General features: G+C 42.3%; 1 non-coding gene across 1 annotated transcript; it reads right to left on the minus strand.

Annotated features, from left to right (window-relative positions):
• Positions 1-12,598: 12,598 nt before the first annotated feature.
• On the minus strand, positions 12,599-12,671 carry TRNAG-CCC. Its single transcript has one exon. It is a non-coding gene; the product is annotated as a tRNA-Gly (tRNA).
• Positions 12,672-19,680: the final 7,009 nt, after the last annotated feature.

Below are 19,680 nucleotides of genomic sequence, written 5' to 3' on the forward strand. Positions count from 1 at the left end.
TTACTCTGCCAACAAAGGTCCATATAGTCAAGACCATGGCCTTGCCAGTGGTCACGTTTTGTGAGAGCTGGACCTTAAAGAAGGCAGAAGGCCAAAGAATTGATGCCTTGGAACTGTGGTGCTGGAGAAAACTCCTGAAAGTGCCATTGACAGGAAGGAGATCAAACCAGTCAGTCTTAAGGGAGATCAACCCTGAATATTAACTGGAAGTGATGCTGAAGCTGAAGCTCCAGTATTTTGGTCATGTTATGCAAACACCATGACTCATTGGAAAAGTCCCTGATGCTGGAAAAAATTGAGGGCAGAAGGAGAAGAGGGTGTCAGAGGATGAGATAGCTGGACAGCATCACCAATGCAATGAACGTGAACTTGGGCAAACTCCAAGAGATGGCGGGAGACACGGAACCCTGGTGTGCTGCAGTCCATGCAGTCGCAAAGAGTTGGACACAACTGAGTGGCTGAACAACAACAACAATAATTAACTTTATGGAACACTGTACCAAGTGTCACTTTAAGCATTTTCTGTATTAGCTATTATCCTGATTTCACTGGTGAGGCAAATTAAAAGAGGTAAAGTGATTGATCCAGTGAGGACTACAGAAATGGAACCAGGATTCAAACACAGAGATGTATTATATACGACTTATTGAGCACCTGGCGTCAGCGTCACCTGAAGGCCAGTAGGGAAATGCAAACTTTCAAATTCTCAGATTCCATCCCAGACCTACTGAATCAGGAATTCTGGGGGTTTGGCCAGCAATCTGTTTCAACAGATGACCTCTAGGTGATTTCGGTACTTGCTCTGAGTTTGAGAACCACTACTCTAGGGCTTTAGAACTGAACTGTTGGGAGCTTGTCTGTTTCCCCAGCTAAAAGTCAACTCTTCAAGGAAAAGAATAAGGGGTACATTGCAAGTTTATGTTCTTCAACACAGGAAACTGCTGAAGTTGATCATTAATCCCACTGAGCTCACAGCCAGGGCATTCATAAAGTCCAAACTCTGGCCTGAGACTTCAGTGTTCAGTTCAGTTCAGTTCCGTGTCAATACAGCTCAGTTCAGCAAATGTTTTTGAGCAGTTGCTATCTGCCAAGAACAAACCGGTACTTACTACTTTCCTGGAGTACGAATTGTTCACCTAGATATGCAAGGAAGCTGAGGATTTTAGGCGTGAAGTCATATGACTGGACAAAGCCCACCTGCAGCTCTCTGACTCCATAGTATTAATAGATGCTCTTGGCCCTGCATTTGGGTCCCTCCTGGGTGGCACGGTGGTAAAGAATTCACTTGCCAATGCAGGAGACACAAGAGACACAAGTTCGATCCCTGGGTCAGAAAGATCCCCTGGAGTAGGAAATGGTAACCTGCTCCAGTATTCTGGACTGGAAAATTCCATGAAGAGAGGAACCTGGTGGGCTGCAGTCCCTGGGGGTCGAGAAGAGCTGGACATGACTGAGCACACAGCTGAGTGTGCATGCAACTCAGCCAACCTAGAGAGGTAGACTAGGGACCTGCCTGGTAGCACAGGGAAGAATTTGGGCAAGGCTGAGTGTGTCAAGGAGAGTTATCTCTAAGAAGGTAACTGCATTCCAGGAGTAATGGCCTGTCCAGATTCATACACATGATTGTGTCCCCAGCTTTAGGGAGAATGGTGGTAAATTACAGTGTGAAGAATTTTGCCATATTCTGAAACTGGGACTTGATTTGGCTTGGGGCATTGGACACCTTTGTCCTAAGGTGCTTTGCAGATCCCTCTCCTGTGGCTCATTTCACACTGTGTTAACATTTCACTCTGTGTTTAGCTCTCTTCCCAGTGAGATTCCAAAGCCAGAGAGCAGGGACCATGTCAGCTTGCTCACCACTGTGGCACCTGCACCTAGAAGAAGACCTAAAACAAAAGAGGCCTTCAGAATGTATTTGTGACAATAGCATGTGGTTCAGGAGGTTTTCTCCTAGACCTCTACATCTTTCCAGGCTCTGCTCAGGTATCCTCTCCTCAGGCAGTCTACCCTGATCCTCCCTCTACCTGAGTTAGAGAAACTATTGGTCCCTCTGGCAGCAAAGAAGTTTGTTTTTCTTATTTAACTTTGAATAACCTGTATTTAACAGAAAGCACAGCACAGGAGGGATCCATAAACAACTGTTAAGAGTTGTTAAGAGCCCTGTCCAGATAGTTCTCTTTCCCTCCCTTTCTTTCTCCTCCCAGTCTTCCTCATCACTGTTCTAGTAACCCACCCTGACTACTCAATACTGTATAGAATTCTGAAGATCTATCATGTTATTTCTCCTACTTCAGATGTTAGCCTAGGGGGGTGGGAGAAGGAGGAGGAAGATTTAAGTACTCGACAATTGCCCTCTGGAATCCTAGTATGCTCTGGGCTATGTTTGAGTTATTTCTTCACTTCAAGACAGGAGTCACCTTGATCTGGCCATTCTGTGCTTGTCAGTGACCACTGTCAGCAAAGATGGGTGAAATGGAAGGAGTAAATTTGGAAGAAGTGGCATATTTGGGGGAGTGGGTTAATCAGAATCTTCAGAAAAGCAGCTGCCAAAAAAGGAATTAAACATGTAAGAAATCAATTAGGGTAATTGCCTATAAGAGAAAATGGGACAGCACCTGGGAGAGGCTGGAAGACCCATCAGTCAGATTGCAGTTCAGTCTGACCCCCAGTCAAAGAGGAAGAGAAGGAAGAAGGGCAACTAGGAGCTTTTTAGAGTAATGTGCCATTTTAAGAGACTGTGAGAGGCGTGGCCTCAGGGCAAGTACAGCAGTTAATTAAGGAATGAAGCCAGGGGCTCTCTGTCAGTTAGGATTAGTGTAATACTGGTATCCTCTCACCTTAGGGAAGGTAGGACGAAAGGATGTTAGAGGAAATTTTGGACAGCAGGTGCCATCCATGTGGGGAGAGATGATTTTTTAAATGTTTCTTGTACATTATGAATGCACTTATCCCTCAGTGTTCTATTTTTTTGTTTTTTTTTCTGGACCATGTTTCTTTGACTACTGAGATTGGGTCACAAGAGCCCTGGTTTAAATTCCAGTTAAAACTGTTATTAAGATGTGGAACCTGGTTTTCCCCAGTCCACACGTTTTTCAAGTCATCCTGGAAAATCTTCATCTTTTCTGACTCCTTGGGCTCTGTGGGAAATGAACAGAACTGGCTTATCCTTTTTCCAGAGGCACTTCCAGGCCTCTCTTCCACGTTTGATGAGCTGCTCTTCTTTTGAAGTTTTTGCCATCTGTTGATACCACCTTTCAGCATTCCCTGACCTCCACAACATAGCTTCTCTGCCTTCTCTTACAATGTCTATGTCAGGCTCACATTTTCCCTCTTCCCTACTATACTAGTCAGGATTAGGGTTCTCCAAAGAAATAGAACTATTGGGCAATAGATAGAGAGACAGGGAAAGACACACAGAGAGGTTTTTTATAAGAATTGACTCAGAACAACAGTAAGCTACTACCTCATATCAGTCAGAATGGCCATCATTAAAAAGTCTACAAATAACAAATGCTGGAAAGGGTGTAGAGAAAAAGGAACCCTTTCACACTGTTGATGGAAGTGTAAATTATTGCAGTCACTATGGAGAACAGTTTGGAGGTTCCTCAAAAAATTAAAAATAGAGTTGCCATATGACCCCACAATCCCACTCCTGGGCGTGTACCCAGACAAAACTGTTAAAATATGCATGTACCTCTATGTTCATAGCAGCACTATTTATAACAGCCAAGACTTGGAGACAACCAAAATATTTAGTGACAGATGAATGGAAAAAGAATATGTGGACAATGGACTTTTTGCTTAGTCATTAAAAAGAATGAAATAATACCCTTTACAGTTATAAGGACAGACCTAGAAATTATTATAGTAAATAAGTGGGAAAGAGAAAGACAAATACCATGTGATATCACTTATATGTGGAATCTAAACTATGGCACAAGGACTTCTCTGGTGCTGCAGTGGATAAGAATCCACCTATCAATCCAGGGGACACAAGTTCGATCCCTGGTTTGGGAAGATTCCACATGCTGTGGCACAACTAAGCCCTTGTGCCACAACTACTGAGCCCATGCTCTGCAAGTCACAGCTACTGAGTCCCCATGCAGCAACTACTGAGGCCCACATGCCCTAAGCCTATGCTCCGAAACAAGAGAAGCTACCACAATGAGAAGCCTGTGCACCACAGTGAAAAGTAGCCCCTGCTTGCTGCAACTAGAGAAAGCACACGCACACCAACAAAGAGCCAGCACAGCCAAAAATAAATAAATTAAAATTTTAAAATAAATAAAATAAGTTATGACCCAAATGAACATATCTACTAAACAAACCCACAAATATAGAAAACAGACTTGTGTTTCCCAAAGGTGGGGGGTGGGGTAGGGAGGGATTGAGAGTTTGAAATTAGCAGATGCAAACTATTATATATACAAACTATTATATATAGGATGGATAAACAAAAAGGTCCTACTGTATAGCACAGGGAATTATATTCACTACCCTGTGATAATTTATAATGGAAAATAATATATATAAGTCACTTTGCTATATAACACAAATTAAACACATTATAAACTAACTATACTCAACATAAAATAATAATGATCTGATTTAAAAATGGACAGAGGATCTGAATAGACATATTTTCAAAGAAAATGGCTAATGTGTACATGAAAAGATGCTCAATATCACTCATCATCAGGGAAATGCTAATCAAAACCACAATGAGGTGTTAGTCTCACACCTGTTAAAATGGCTATTCCCAAAAGTCAAGCAATAACAAGTGTTAGTGATGATGTGGGAGAAAAGGGAACACCTGTGCACTGGTGGTATGAATGTAAATTGATACAGCCATTATGGAAAATATTATGGAGGTCCCTCAAAAAACTAAAAACAGAACTACCATATGATCTAGCAATCCACTTCTGGGTATTTGTCCAAAGAAAATGAGAACACTAATTTGAAAAGGTATATATGTACCACCATGTTCATGGCAGCTTTATTTACAATAGCCAAGACATGGAAACTGCCTGTGTCCACCAATGGATGAGTGGGTAAATAATATAATATGAATATTATTCAGCCATGAAGAAAAATGAAATCTTGACATTTGTGACATCATGGGTGGACCTTGCAGTATTATGCGGTATTATATTGCGGTATTATTATGAAATAAGTCAGGCAGAGGAAGACAAATACTGTATGATCTCACTTATACGTGGAATTTTTTTTAAAGTGCTCAGATTAATGGTTGCCAGAGCTGGTACAAAATTCCAGTACTAAATATGTCATGGGGAATGTAATGTACAGGTTGCTGCTGCTAAGTTGCTTCAGTTGTGTCTGACTCTGTGTGACCCCATGGACGGCAGCCCACCAGGCTCCCCCATCCCTGGGATTCTCCAGGCAAGAACACTGGAGTGGGTTGCCATTTCCTTCTCCAATGCATGAAAGTGAAAAGTGAAAGGGAAGTCGCGCGGTGTCCGACTCTTCGCGACCCCATGGACTTCAGCCTACCAGGCTCCCCCGTCCCTGGGATTCTCCAGGCAAGAACACCAGAGTGGGTTGCCATAGTGACTATACTTAATAATACTGTATTTCATATTTGAAAGTTGCTAAGAGAATAGATCTTAAAAATTCTCATCACAAGGAAAAAAATGTATAACTATGTATAGTGTCAGGTTAACAAGACTTGTTGTGGTGACCATTCCGCAATGTATACAAATATAGAATCATTACGTTGTATACCTAAAACTACTATAATGCTATATGTCAATTACACCTCAATTTAATAAAAAAAAGCATTTTCAGCAACATGAATGGACCTAGAGACTGTCATACTGAGTGAAGTAAAGTCAGACAGAGAAGGAGAACTATCATATGACATCTACTATATGTGGAATCTAAAAAGAAATGATACAAATGAACTTATAAAACAGAAAGAGACTCAGAGACTTAGAGAATGAACTAATATGGTTGATGAGGGGAAGGGATAGTTAGGGAATTGGGGGTGGACATGTGCACACTGCTATATTTAGAATAGATAACCAACACAGATCTACTGTATAGCACATGGAGCTCTGTTCAATGTTATGTGGCAGCCTGGATGGGAGGGGAGTTTGGGAGAGAATGGATGCATATATATATATATATACGACTGAGTTGCTTTGCTGTTCACCTGAAACTATCACAACATTGTTAATCAGCTGTACCCCATTACAAAATAAACAGTTTTAAAAAAAGCCTACAGTTTAAAAATTCTAATTAACAAAGAAAGCACTCTGTAATATTCATAGTTTATTTCATATTTGTATATGTTATCAATATTCAGTTCAGTTCAGTCTCTCAGTTGTGTCCGATTCTTTGCGACCCCATGAACCACAGCACGCCAGGCCTCCCTGTCCATCACCAACTCCCAGAGTCCACCCAAACCCATGTCCCTTGTGTCAGTGATGCCATCCAACCATCTCATCCTCTGTCATCCCCTTCTCCTCCTGCCAGCATCAGGGTCGTTTCAAATGAGTCAGCTCTCTGCATGAGGTGGCCAAAGTACTGGAGTTTCAGCTTCAACATCAGGCCCTCCAATGAACACCCAGGACTGATCTCCTTTAGGATGGACTGGTGGATCTCCTTGCAGTCCAAGGGACTCTCAAGAGTCTTCTCCAACACCACAGTTCAAAAGCATCAATTCTTCGGTGCTCAGCCTTCATTATAGTCCAACTCTCACATCCATACATGACTACAAGAAAAACTATAGCCCTGACTAGATGGACCTTTGTTGGCAAAATAATGTCTCTACTTTTTAATATGCTGTCTAGGTTGGTCATAACTTTCCTTCCAAGGAGCAAGCATCTTTTAAATTCATGGCTGAAATCACCATCCACAGTGATTTTGGAGCCCAGAAAAATAAAGTCAGCTACTGTTTCCACTGTTCCCCATCTATTTGCCATGAAGTGATGGGACAGGGTGTCATAATCTTAATTTTCTGAATGGTGAGCTTTAAGCCAACTTTTTCACTCACCTCTTTCACTTTCATCAAGAGGCTCTTTAGTTCTTCTTCACTTTCTGCCGTAAGGGTGCTGCCATCTGCATATCTGAGGTTATTGATATTTCTCCCAGCAATCTTGATTCCAGCTGATGCTTCCTCTAGCCCAGGGTTTCTCATGATGTACTCTGCATATAAGTCAAATAAGCAGGGTGACAATAGACAGCCTTGACGTACTCCTTTTCCTATTTGGAACCAGTCTGTTGTTCCATGTCTAGTTCGAACTGTTGCTTCCTGACCTGTATACAGGTTTCTCAAGAGGCAGGTCAGGTGGTCTGGTATTCCCATCTCTTTCAGAATTTCCCAAGCTTATTGTGATCCACACAATCAAAGGCTTTGGCATAGTCAATAAAGCAAAAATAGATGTTTTTCTGTAACTTTCTTGCTTTTTTTGATGATCCAGGGGATGTTGGCAATTTGATCTCTGGTTCCTCTGCCTTTTCTAAAACCAGCTTGAACATCTGGAAGTTCGTGGTTCACATATTGCTGAAGCCTGGCTTGGAGAATTTTGAGCATTACTTTACTAGCGTGTGAGATGAGTGCAATTGTGTGGTAGTTTGATCATTCTTTGGCATTACCTTTCTTTGGTACTGGAATGAAAACTGGCCTTTTCCAGTCCTGTGGCCACTGCTGAGTTCTCCAAATGTGCTCACATATTGAGTGCAGCACTTTCACAGCATCATCTTTTAAGATTTGAAATAGCTCAACTAGAATTCCATCACCTCCACTAGCTTTGTTCGTAGTGATGCTTCCTAAGGCCCACTTGACTTCACATTCCAGGATGTCTGGCTCTAGGTGAGAGTGAGTGATCACACCTTCCTGATTATCTTGGTCGTGAAGATCTTTCTTGTACAGTTCTTCTGTCTGTTCTTGCCACGTCTTCTTAAAATCTTCTGCTTCTGTTAGGTCCATACCATTTCTGTCCTTTATTGAGCCCATCTTTGCATGAAATGTTCCCTTGGTATCTCTAATTTTCTTGAAGAGATCTCTAGTCTTTCCCATTCTATTGTTTTCCTCCATTTCTTTGCATTGTTAACTGAGGAAGGCTTTCCTATCTCTCCTCGCTATTCTTTGGAACTCTGCATTCAAATGGGTATATCTTTCCTTCTCTCCTTTGCTTTTCACTTCTCTTCTTTTCACAGCTATGGGTAAGGCCTCCTCAGACAGCCATTTTGCTTTTTTGTATTTCTTTTTCTTGGAGATGGTCTTGATCCCTGTCTCCTATAGAATGTCTCAAACCTTCATCCGTAGTTCATCAGGCACTGTGTCTATCAGATCTAGTCCCTTAAATCTATTTCTCACTTCCACTGTATAATCATAAGGGATTTGATTTAGGTCATACCTGAATGGTCTAGTGGTTTTCCCTACTTTCTTCAATTTCAGTCTGAATTTGGCAATAAGGAGTTCATGATCTGAGCCACAGTCAGCTCCTGGTCTTGTTTTTGCTGACTATATAGAGCTTCTCCATCTTTGGCTGCAAAGGATATAATCATTCTGATTTTGGTGTTGACCACCTGGTGATGTCCATGTGTAGAGTCTTCTCTTGTGTTGTTGGTAGAGGGTTTTTGCTATGACCAGTGTGTTCTCTTGGCAGAACTCAGTTAGTCTTTGCCCTGCTTCATTCTGTACTCCAAGGCCAAATGTGCCTGTTACTCCAGGTGTTTCTTGACTTCCTACTTTTGCATTCCAGTCCCCTATAATGAAAAGGACATCTTTTTGGGTGTTAGTTCTAGAAGGTCTTGTAGGTCTTCATAGAACCATACAACTTCAGCTTCTTCAGCATTACTGGTCAGGGCATAGACTTGGATTACCATGATATTGAATGGCTTGCCTGGGAAACGAACAGAGATCATTCTGTCGTTTTTGAGATTGCATCCAAGTACTGCATTTTGGGCTCTTTTGTTGACCATGATGGCTACTCCATTTCTTCTAAGGGATTCCTGTCCACAGTAGTAGATATAACAGTCATCTGAGTTAAATTCACCCATTCCAGTCCATCTTAGTTCGCTGATTCCTAGAATGTCGACGTTCACTCTTGCCATCTCCTGTTTGACCACCTCCAATTTGCCTTGATTCATGGATCTAACATTCCAGGTTCCTATGCAATATTGCTCTTTACAGCATCGAATCTTGCTTCTATCACTAGTCCCATCTGCAACTGGGTGTTGTTTTTGCTTTGGCTCCACCCCTTCATTCTTTCTAGAGTTATTTCTCCACCGATCTCCAGTAGCATATTGGGCACTTACTGACCTGGGGAGTTCCTCTTTCAGGGTCCTATCTTTTTGCCTTTTCATACTGTTCATAGGGTTCTCAAGGCAAGAACACGGAAGTGGTTTGCCATTCCCTTCTCCAGTGGAGCACATTCTGTCAGACCTCTCCACCATGACCCATCCATCTTGGGTGGCCCCACATGGCATGGCTTAGTTTCACTGAGTTAGACAAGGCTGTGGTCCATGTGATCAGATGGGCTATTTTGTCTCTGATTGTGGTTTCAGTCTGTCTGCCCTCTCATCCCCTCTGTCAGCGCCTACCATCTTACTTGGGTTTCTCTTACCTTGGACATGGGGTATCTCTTCATGGCTGCTCCAGCAAAGCATACGTGGCAGCTGCGGCGCTAAAGATTATTTAATTATTTATTTTTTAAAAAGAAAGCCTGTTGTGCTATTCAGTCTGAGTAGAAAATTCTGAGAAAAGAAGGTTGAAGAGTTAATGATGTAAATCTCCAATTGAGTCCCAAAGCCATCAGGAATACAGGTGTTCAAGTGCAGGAAATAAATGGATGTCTCAGCTCAGGCAGAGACATTTGGCCTTCCTCTACCTTTTTGTCCTGGTAGATTGGATGATGCCCATCCACATTTGTGATGATGATCCTTTTTACCCAGTATGCTCAAATACAAATTTCTTCTAGAGACACCCTCACAGACACACCCAGAAATAATGTTTACCAGTTATTTGGACATCCTTTAGCCTAAACTTAGTTAGGTTGACACATCAAATTAACCTTCAGATCTTCATTCTACCACCATTGTGAACGAGTTCGTTCAATCTTTATACTGATATCCTCTGATTATCTGACCTGAGAGTGCCTCAGCTTCCCTAACAAGAAGGGCCTTCAGCTGTCTTCCACTTCAGCACCCACATGCTGGGCCTTCTAATCACCTAGAATTGCTCCACTTCCAGGACCCAGAACCCAGAGGTTCTCTCTACCACTCTTTGTCCTCCTTCCTTTCCAACACCCTTTCATCATACTCAATCTGGTCCATGCCCTCAATATAATCCCCCACCTTTGCCTGCCCTTTCTTTCTTTCTTTTTTTTTTTTTTTAATGAAGATGACATAGCAGGAGTATTTATTTATTTTTGTTTTTGGCTGTGGTCGGTCTTTGTTATTTTGCTCCTGCTTTCTCTCGTTTTAACGAGTGGGGCTACTCTTCACTGAGTGCACGGGCTTCTCCTTGTGGTGGCCTCTTTTGTTGCAGAGCACAGGTTCTAGAGCTCAGTAGTTGTGGTGCAGGGGCTTAGTTGCTTTGAGACATGTGGAATCTTCCTGGACCAGGGATTGAACCCATATCTCCTGCATTGGCAGGCAGATTCCTATCCACTATGCCACCAGGACAGTCCAGTAGTATTTATTTATTGGCTGAGTCAGGTCTTAGTTGCAGCAGGAGGGATCTTTCATTGTGGCACGTGGGCTTAGCTGCCCTGTGGCATGTGAGATCTTAGTTCCCAGACCAGGAATCAAGCCATATCCCCTGCATTGGAAGATGTATTCTTAACCACTGGACCACCAGAAAAATCCCCGTATAACCTTTTTTAATTCCCATAGTATAATGATTTAAACTCTACCTACTCTAGCACTGTCCTCTCTTGACCCCTTTCCATCAAGATCACCATGCCAAGGCCCAACCCTGGGTCACGGCTTCTTTTGGATCATGCTGATTCTGCTCACAGACTGTCCACAGTTGCTGGAAGAAGTAAAAAAAAAAAAAAAGCATACCAGGCATATTAGTTTCCTAGAGTTGCTGCAACCAGTTACCAAAAAACTGGTGTCTTAAAAGAATCGAAATTTATTCTCTCTCTGTTCTGGAGGACAAGAAACCAAAATCAGGGTGTTGGCAGGGATAATCTGCCTTCAAAGTCTTTTGAGGAGACTCCTTTCTTGTCTCTTCCAGCTTCTGGTGATTCCTGATTTTCCTAAGGTTATGGTAGCATCACTCTTATCTCCATCTTCACATACGTGGTCTTCTCTGGATCTCCTTGTTTGCACTTTCCCTCTTCCTTTCTTTGTTAGGATACCAGTCATTGGATTTAGGGCCCACCCTAACTGGCTCAGACGGGAAAGCATCTGCCTGCAATGTGGGAGACCCGGGTTCAATTCCTGGGTCAGGAAGATCCCCTGGAGAAGGAAATGGCAATCCACTCCAGCACTCTTGCCTGGAAAATCCCATGGACGGAGGAGCCTGATAGGCTACAGTCCATGGGGTCGCAAAGAGTCGGACATGACTGAGCGACTTCACTTTCACTTTCACTTTCTAAGTCCAGGAAGGCTTCTCAGGTGGCACTGGTGGTAAAGAACCCACCTGCCAATGCAGGAGACATTAAGAGGCATGGCTTTGATCCCTGGGTCAGGAAGATCTCCTGGAAGAGGGCATGGCAACCTATTCCAGTATTCTTGCCTGGAGAATCCCATGGACAGAGGAGCCTGGCAGGCTATAGTTCATAGGGTTGCAAAGAATCGAACATAACTGAAGGGACTTAGCATGCACGCACGCTCTCTAAATCCAGAATGACCTCATCTTGAGATTATGCACAAGATTACATATGCAGGGGTCTATTTCCAAATAAGGTCACATTCACAGGTGCTAGGGGTTAGGGCTTGGATATATCATTTGAGGGGACATCATTCCCAACACTGCACTAGGTCACGGCAGATTCTTGCTGTTCCTTGCTGTTCTCTTCAACCCTATCTCTGCATGTCCAAATCTAATACATCCACTTTCAAACACCAAGCAACCTCTTCTTTTGCTAAACTCCCATCTGCTTTTTGTTCCTAATTTATGGCTTTTATCAATTTCTACCTGTTACCAGTGAAATCTCTGGTTCCCTGGGTTGCAGAAATTATCTCATTAGCAATCTTCACTTTGGAACCTTAGCTCTGACTGGAATTATTTATGTTGTTCCTGCCACAAATGAACATGCTGCCCTGGCCTCTCTACCCTAATGGTCTTTGTCTTTCTCAATCAAAAGAGGTTTATGATTCTTAGTGATTCTTCTTCCCTAACTAGTTCTCTGTCTTCCTCCCCCTTGCTTCCGCTTCCCCCCAGTGCTCAGCAACCTGTCCTTTTTCTACTTCCACTTTTCAATCAGGCCATTGGTTGCTTCCTTTTTCTCTCCTTGACCAGTTCAGTTCTTTGCTTAAGGTTCTCTTCTACCTCCTCAGGGCCCACTAGATAGCCCTTTTAAAATCAGTTGATTAATTAATTAATTTGGCTGTTCTGGGTCTTGGTTGTGGCACATGGGCTCTTCAATCTTTGTTGCAGCATCCAAACTGTTAGATCTAGCTCCCCAACCAGGAATTGAACCCAGGTCCACTGCATTGGGAGTGCAGAGTCTTAGCCACTGGACTACAAGGGAAGTCGCCTTGATCGCCTTAACTTTCTCCAAGAACACTCCCTTCAACTTCTTGCCTTTTCTGATAACCTTACTCCCTTTTTTCTAATATCCAACATGTGTTCATTTGTTTTTCATGTTCCCATTGTTTGTCCCTACTTCTGTGATGGTACTTTCTTGATAAGTTGCATTAAAATTACCTGTTCAGGTTTTGCAAACTTGCCCCTTACCATCCACGTTACACTCCAGTTCTATCTGTATTTATACCTGGCAATGGGTTTGGGATGAATGTGTTCAGGACTATGGTACATTAGGTACATACACCCAGCTGGAATGATAGAAGATAAGAAAAACGATGTAGATTTGAAGAAAGAGTCCTGAGCTTGCAAAAACAGTTCCAGTGTTACCTTCTGAGTATATTGATTCTACTACCCTTGAGAATAGCTTTTTCCACTTCAACTGAAAGTCTTAATGATTCTCTCCATTTCTGGATACTGGGTTGCATTTAAATTAAAATCTAACCATCATACTAGAAATATTCTTTCGTTTTCCCTTATCTCCCTCCTTCCTAGCCCTCTTCCAAATGTTTAGAAAATTCCAAGACAAGAGTCATGGTACTGGATTAAGAAATGTTTCTTTTATTTAGGGGCTTCTCCTCCTCACTTCTTTTCTAATTTCTGGTATAGAATTCCATGGACAGAGGAGCCTGGTGGGCTATAGTCCATGGGGTCTCAAAGAGTCAGACACAAGTGAGCAACTAACACTTTCACTTTCAAACAGATGATCTATGCTACTTTCACAATTATTTCTATTATAATGGATGGTTCAAGCATTTGGTATGAATTATACTATCCTAAAGCAATTAAAGTTAACATCTAGAAACTGGAAAAATTGAGTATTAATATATGACTCTCTATTGGTTTATAAGGTTGTTTAGGATAAGGATTCTTTCATTTTTATTTCTAAGTTTCTAGCGACCAATGGTTCCTAGTCCAGGGGAGGTATTCAATCACTGAATGTACTTCCCATTTCCTTACTCTAGTTTCTTTGGGAAAATGGAATTTTCTGACCCTCAGTTCCATTATTAGAAGCAACTTCAGAGAAAACAAGGTGGCAGAGGAGTAGGTGGACGTGGAGTACATCTCTCTCCCTGGATGCATCAGGAATACACCTCAGACACAGAAATGCATACAGAACACCAGCTGAGAGCAGACAGAAGTGCCTGATCAGCAGAAAAGAATATATAGACCTACCCAAAACTCGGTAGGATGAATGAACTAGGGGGAAGAACAGAAGTATTAGGACTGGACCTGCCCTCAGCTGGTGGGGGAACTGAAGCAGGGGTTCAATCCCTACATTGGGGAAATTGTCAGAGGAGTCAGAGGAGAAACATTTAAGGCTGAGAGTGAAATAGATGATCTGTGGCAGCCACCCAAGATGGACGGGTCATAGTGGAGAGTTCTGAAAAAACGTGGTCCACTGGAGAAGGAAATGGCAAACCACTTCAGTATTCTTTCCTTGAGAACCCCATGAACAGTATGAAAAGGCAAAAAGATAGGACCCTGAAAGATAAACTTCCTAGGTCAGTAGGTGCCCAGTATGCTACTGGAGATCAGTAGAGAAATAATTCCAGAAGAATGAATACACGGAGCCAAAGCAAAAACAACACCCAGTTGTGGATGTGACTGGTGATAGAAGCAAAGTCTGATGCTGTAAAGAGCAATATTGCATAGGAACCTGAAATGTTAGGTCCATGAATCAAAGCAAATTGGAAGTGGTCAAACAGGAGATGGCAAGAGTTAACATTAACATTTTAGGAATCAGTGAACTAAAATGGACTGGAATGGGTGAATTTAACTCAGAGGACCATTACATCTACTACTGTGGGCAGGAATCCCTTAGAAAAAATGGAGTAGCCATCATAGTCAGCAAAAGAGTCTGAAATACAGTATGTGGATGCATCTCAAAAACGACAGAATGATCTCTGTTTCCAAGGCAAACTATTCAATGTCACAGGAATCCAAGTCTATGCCCCAACCAGTAATGCTGAAGAAGTTGAAGTTGAACAGTTCTATGAAGACCTACAAGATCTTCTAGAACTAACACCCAAAAAAGATTCAAAAAATTCTTCAAGAGATGGGAATACCAGACCACCTGACCTGCCTCTTGAGAAATCTGTATGCAGGTCAGGAAGCAACAGTTAGAACTGGACATGGAACAACAGACTGGTTCCAAATAGGAAAAGGAGTACGTCAAGGCTGTATATTGTCACCCTGCTTATTTAACTTATATGCAGAGTACATCATGAGAAACACTGGGCTGGAAGAAGCACAAACTGGAATCAAGATTGCTGGGAGAAATATCAATAACCTCAGATATGCAGATGACACCACCCTTATGGCAGAAAGTGAAGAAGAACTAAAGAGCCTCTTGATGAAAGTGAAAGAGGAGAGTGGAAAAGTTGGCTTAAAACTCACCATTCAGAAAACTAAGATCATGGCATCTCGTCCCATCACTTCATGGCAAATAGACAGGGAGGCAGTGGAAACACTGACAGACTTTATTTTTTAAGGCTCCAAAATCACTGCAGATTGTGACTGCAGCCATGAAATTAAAAGACACTTACTCCTTGGAAGAAAAGTTATGACCAACCTAGACAGCATATTAAAAAGCAGAGACATTACTTTGCCAACAAAGTCCGTCTAGTCAGGGCTATGGTTTTTCCAGTAGTCATGTATGGATGTGAGAGTTGGACTATAAAGAAGGCTGAGCATCGAAGAATTGATGATTTTGAACTGTGGTGTTGGAGAAGACTCTTGGGAGTCCCTTGAACAGCAATGAGATCCAGCTAGTTCATCCTAAAGGAAATGAGTCCTGAATATTCATTGGAAGAACTGATGTTGAAGCTGAAACTCCAATACTTTGGCCACCTGATGCAAAGAACTGACCCATTTGAAAAGACCCTGATGCTGGAAAGATTGAAGGTGAGAGAAGGGGATGATGGACGATGAGATGGTTGGATGGCATCACCAACTCAATGGACATGAATTTGTGTAAACTCCAGGAGTTGGTGATGGACAGGGATGCCTGGTATGCTGCAGTCCATGGGGTTGCAAAGAGTCGAAGACGACTGAGCGACTGAACTGAACTGAACTGAAATGGAATGAGAATCAGACAGGTCTTGCTGCAGCCATACATACCCCAGATCGCACAGTGGATGGGAGCTGGAGTTTAGGGATTGTGGTGCAATCCCTGGGTGAGGGCTGCTTTTGACTGCAGAGAGACAGATTGAGGGGACATGGGGGAGGAGACTGTGGTGGGAAATGCCCATGGAGAAAAGCCGGGCAGCCATGGAAACAAGGCGATACTGCTGAGTCACGCATAGGGGGTAGGGCCATCACCATAGCCTCTCTCCTCCCACATAGAAGCATTGGCAGCTAAACAATAGAGAGGCTGGCCCATCAAATGCCTGACGCACTGAACTACAGAGCAGGACCCCACCCAGGGTGCACCTTTAAGTGCCTGACTTGGTGGTATACAGAGTAGGAGGGAGGAGGGGAGATGGGGGGGCGGGGTGGGGGGCGGGCGGTCCCTCTACGTGCCTGATAAGCCGAACAACAGAGAAGGACCCCAGGTAAGAAAGCCCTCTAAGTGCCTGAACGGCTGGATGGAACTACAGAGAAGGACCAGCCAAAGAGGCCCTCTGATCACCAGCTACAAGAGGCTCGAGAAAAGACTCTGATAAGGCCATAACACGGTGGCCAAGGCAGTCCGTGTCCCTGCACACTTGGCACCGCCAGGGTCCCCACAAGCCAAGCAGCTGTACCACCTTCACACTCAAGTGTCATTGGGGCAGAGCTGTCAGGCAAAACAAATCTTGCGTCTATGTGGGCAGGGATGTTTCAGTAGTGTGTGACTCTTTGTGACCCTGTAGACTGTGGTCTGCCAGGCTTCTCTGACAGGGAGGGGGATTCTCCAGGCAAGAATACAGGAGCATATTGGCCAATGGTTGCAATTTGCTTCTAGAGCACTATATTTCCTGCTGCCTTAGCTGCCAACTCCCCTGAGCACCTGGTGCTGCCAGAACCCCTGTGACCCAAGCAGCTGCACCACCTCCACACCTGACCCTCACAGGGGCAAACCCAAATCCTCCAGAGCAGCTTCAAGAGCAAACCCCAGTGGACCACCCACATGCAGAGGTGGAAATAAAGCCACGATTGAAACCCAGGGGCAGTGTGACTAAGGAAGAAGACCCCAAACCCTCCCATGAGCTGTACAAGCTATAGATTAAATCCACACAATCAACTAGGCAGACTCTGTGTCTATGGAGTATATTAAAGGTCATTGAGAGCTCCCACAAAAGAAAACATGCTAGTTCTGATAGCTGTGGACACTGGAGGTGAGAACACAGAGGAGTAGGACCAGATCAGATTCTGAGCTGCCCCCACATCAGGTCCAGAGATCAGCACAGTGTCGGAGGACATCCTAGGGAGGTGAAGTGGACTGTGACTCCCAGCGAGGGAAAGGACTCTGACAGCAGTGACTCAAGAAAAACATTTATTATTCTTATGTTTTGACTTATTCTATAGATTCTTTCTTTTAGGGGCTTCCCTGGTGCTCAGAGGTTTAAGCGTCTGCCTGCAATGCGGAAGACCCAGACTCGATCCCTGGGTGGGGAAGACCTCCTGGAGAAGGAAATGCCAACGCACTCCAGTATTCTTGCCTGGGAAATCCCATGGACGGAGGACCCTGGTGGCCTACAGTCTACAGGGTCGTAAAGAGTCGGACACAACTGAGCAACTTCACTTTCACTATAGATTCTTTTGAATTTTTTTTCTTTTCTTTCCTTTTTTCCCTCCCCTCTGTTGTAGTCGATTTTATTGGCACTATGAAATCCAATAAAGCTTTTGAACTTTTTTTCTTTTCTTTTTTTCCTCAGTCACATTTTTTTATTGTTGTTATAAAACCTCTGCCTCTATGTTGGGCTTTTGAAGATCTGGATAGTTATTTTTTTTCTCTCTCTCTCTTTTTTAATTTTTAATTTTTTAAACCTATTATTTTTTCTACATTTATTCTTTTGTTTGCTTTTCCTACTGTTCTTTTCCCCTTGTGATTAATCTTTAATATATATAAATCTTCTTTATCTACCTCTGTTTAACTTTGCATATCTATTCTCTCTTTTCTTTCTTTCCTTTAGTCTCAAATATTTGTTAATTTTGTTTTCACTGCTTTATTCCCCACTTGGCACCGTGCTTTAGTTTTGTTTTCCAGTTTATGCTTTAGTTACTTTTGTTCTGGTAGATATAATTTTTGGTTTCATTTGTTTGCTGAGTCTAACTATTGTACTTTATTTTTGTTGGACTGTTTTGATTTTGCTTATGGCTGTATGTGTATATGTGTATTTTCAGTCACAATTTGTATTGTTGTTATAAACTTCTACATCTATGTTGGGCTTTTGCAATTCTGTGGAGTTTTCCTTTTTTAAAAACGTTTCTTTATTCTTCCATTTTTTTAAATTTTCTTTTCTCTTTTTTTATAATTTTAACTTTTAATTTTCTTAAACCTAATATATTTTTTCTACATTTATTCCTTTGTTTGCCTTTCCTGCTGCTCTTTTCCCCTTGCAGTTAACCTTTCTATATACAAATCTTCTTCATCTACCTCTATTTAACTTTACATATCTATTCTTTCCTTTCCTCTCAACATATTTGTTAGCTTTGCTTTTATTGCTTTATTCCCCACTTGGCACCTTGCTTTAGTTTTGTTTTCCAGTTTCTGCATAGTTAGTTTTATTCTTAACTGGTAAATATAATTTTTTATATCCTTTGTTTGCCAGGTCAATGTATTGTACTTTATTTTTGTTGGACTGTTTTGACTTTGCTCATGGGTGTATATGTATATGTGTATATTCCATTATTTTAATAATTATCTGCCTGATTTTGTAACTTCCATTTGTCTGGGGTTCATCTTTGGTTTCTCATTTTTGGATATTTGTTTTACTCACACTTAATGCCATAACAAACCACATGTGGAATTTTCCTCCCTGACCAGAGATCAAGCCCCGAGCCTTTGGAGTGTGAGCACTGACTCCAAGACCCTAGACTACTAAAGAAGTAACCCTCAGGGATATCAAATAGTGAGAACTGACACAAAGGAAACCACTGGAATACAAGAGCCAGCATCACACAACCACCAATAGCACCCTGTGCAGGAAGCATCATCTAAACAACAAAAAACAAAAATGCAAACCCAATCAGCAACAGACAGGATTACCACTTCACCCAGTCTTGCCCATCAGAGGAAAAACAAAAACACACAAACAAAAAATCAGCACAAATATCACCCTATAAGAAACTTACACAAACCACTGGACCAACCTTAGAGGGCAGAAACCAAAAGGAAGAAAGAATTCAACCTCGAAGCCTGGGAAAGAAAATTGGTCACTCAATCGTGTCTGACTCTTTGTGACCCCATGGACTGTAGCCCACCAGGCTTCTCTGTTCATGGAAGTCTCCAGGCAAGAATACTGGAGTGGGTTGCCATTTCCTTCTCCAGGGGAGCTTCCTGAACCAGGGATCTAACCGAGGTCTCCCACATTGCAGGCAGATTCTTTACTGACTGAACCACCAGGGAAACCTAGGAAAAGGAGACCTCAAACACAATAAGATTAAAAAAAGAATAATGAAAAGGCAGAGAAATACTACACAATGAAGGAATAAACTAGAAACACAGAAGTCCAAATGAATGGAGAGGAAATAGGCAAACCACCTGAAAAAGAATTCAGAATAATGATAGTAAAGATGATCAAAAACCTTGAAAGCAAAATGGAGAAAATGTAAGAATCAATTAACAAAGACCTATAAGAATTAAAGAATAAACATGCAGAGATAAACAATACAATTACTGAAATTAAAAACACTCTAGAAGAAATCAATAGCAGAATATCTGAAGGAGAAGAACGGGTCAGTGAGCTGGAAGATAAAATGGTGGAAATAACTTCTGAAGAGCAGACTAAAGTAAAAAGAATGAAAAA

This window comes from Bubalus bubalis, chromosome 1, assembly GCF_019923935.1.
Source record: "Bubalus bubalis isolate 160015118507 breed Murrah chromosome 1, NDDB_SH_1, whole genome shotgun sequence".
Lineage (NCBI taxonomy): Eukaryota > Metazoa > Chordata > Mammalia > Artiodactyla > Bovidae > Bubalus > Bubalus bubalis.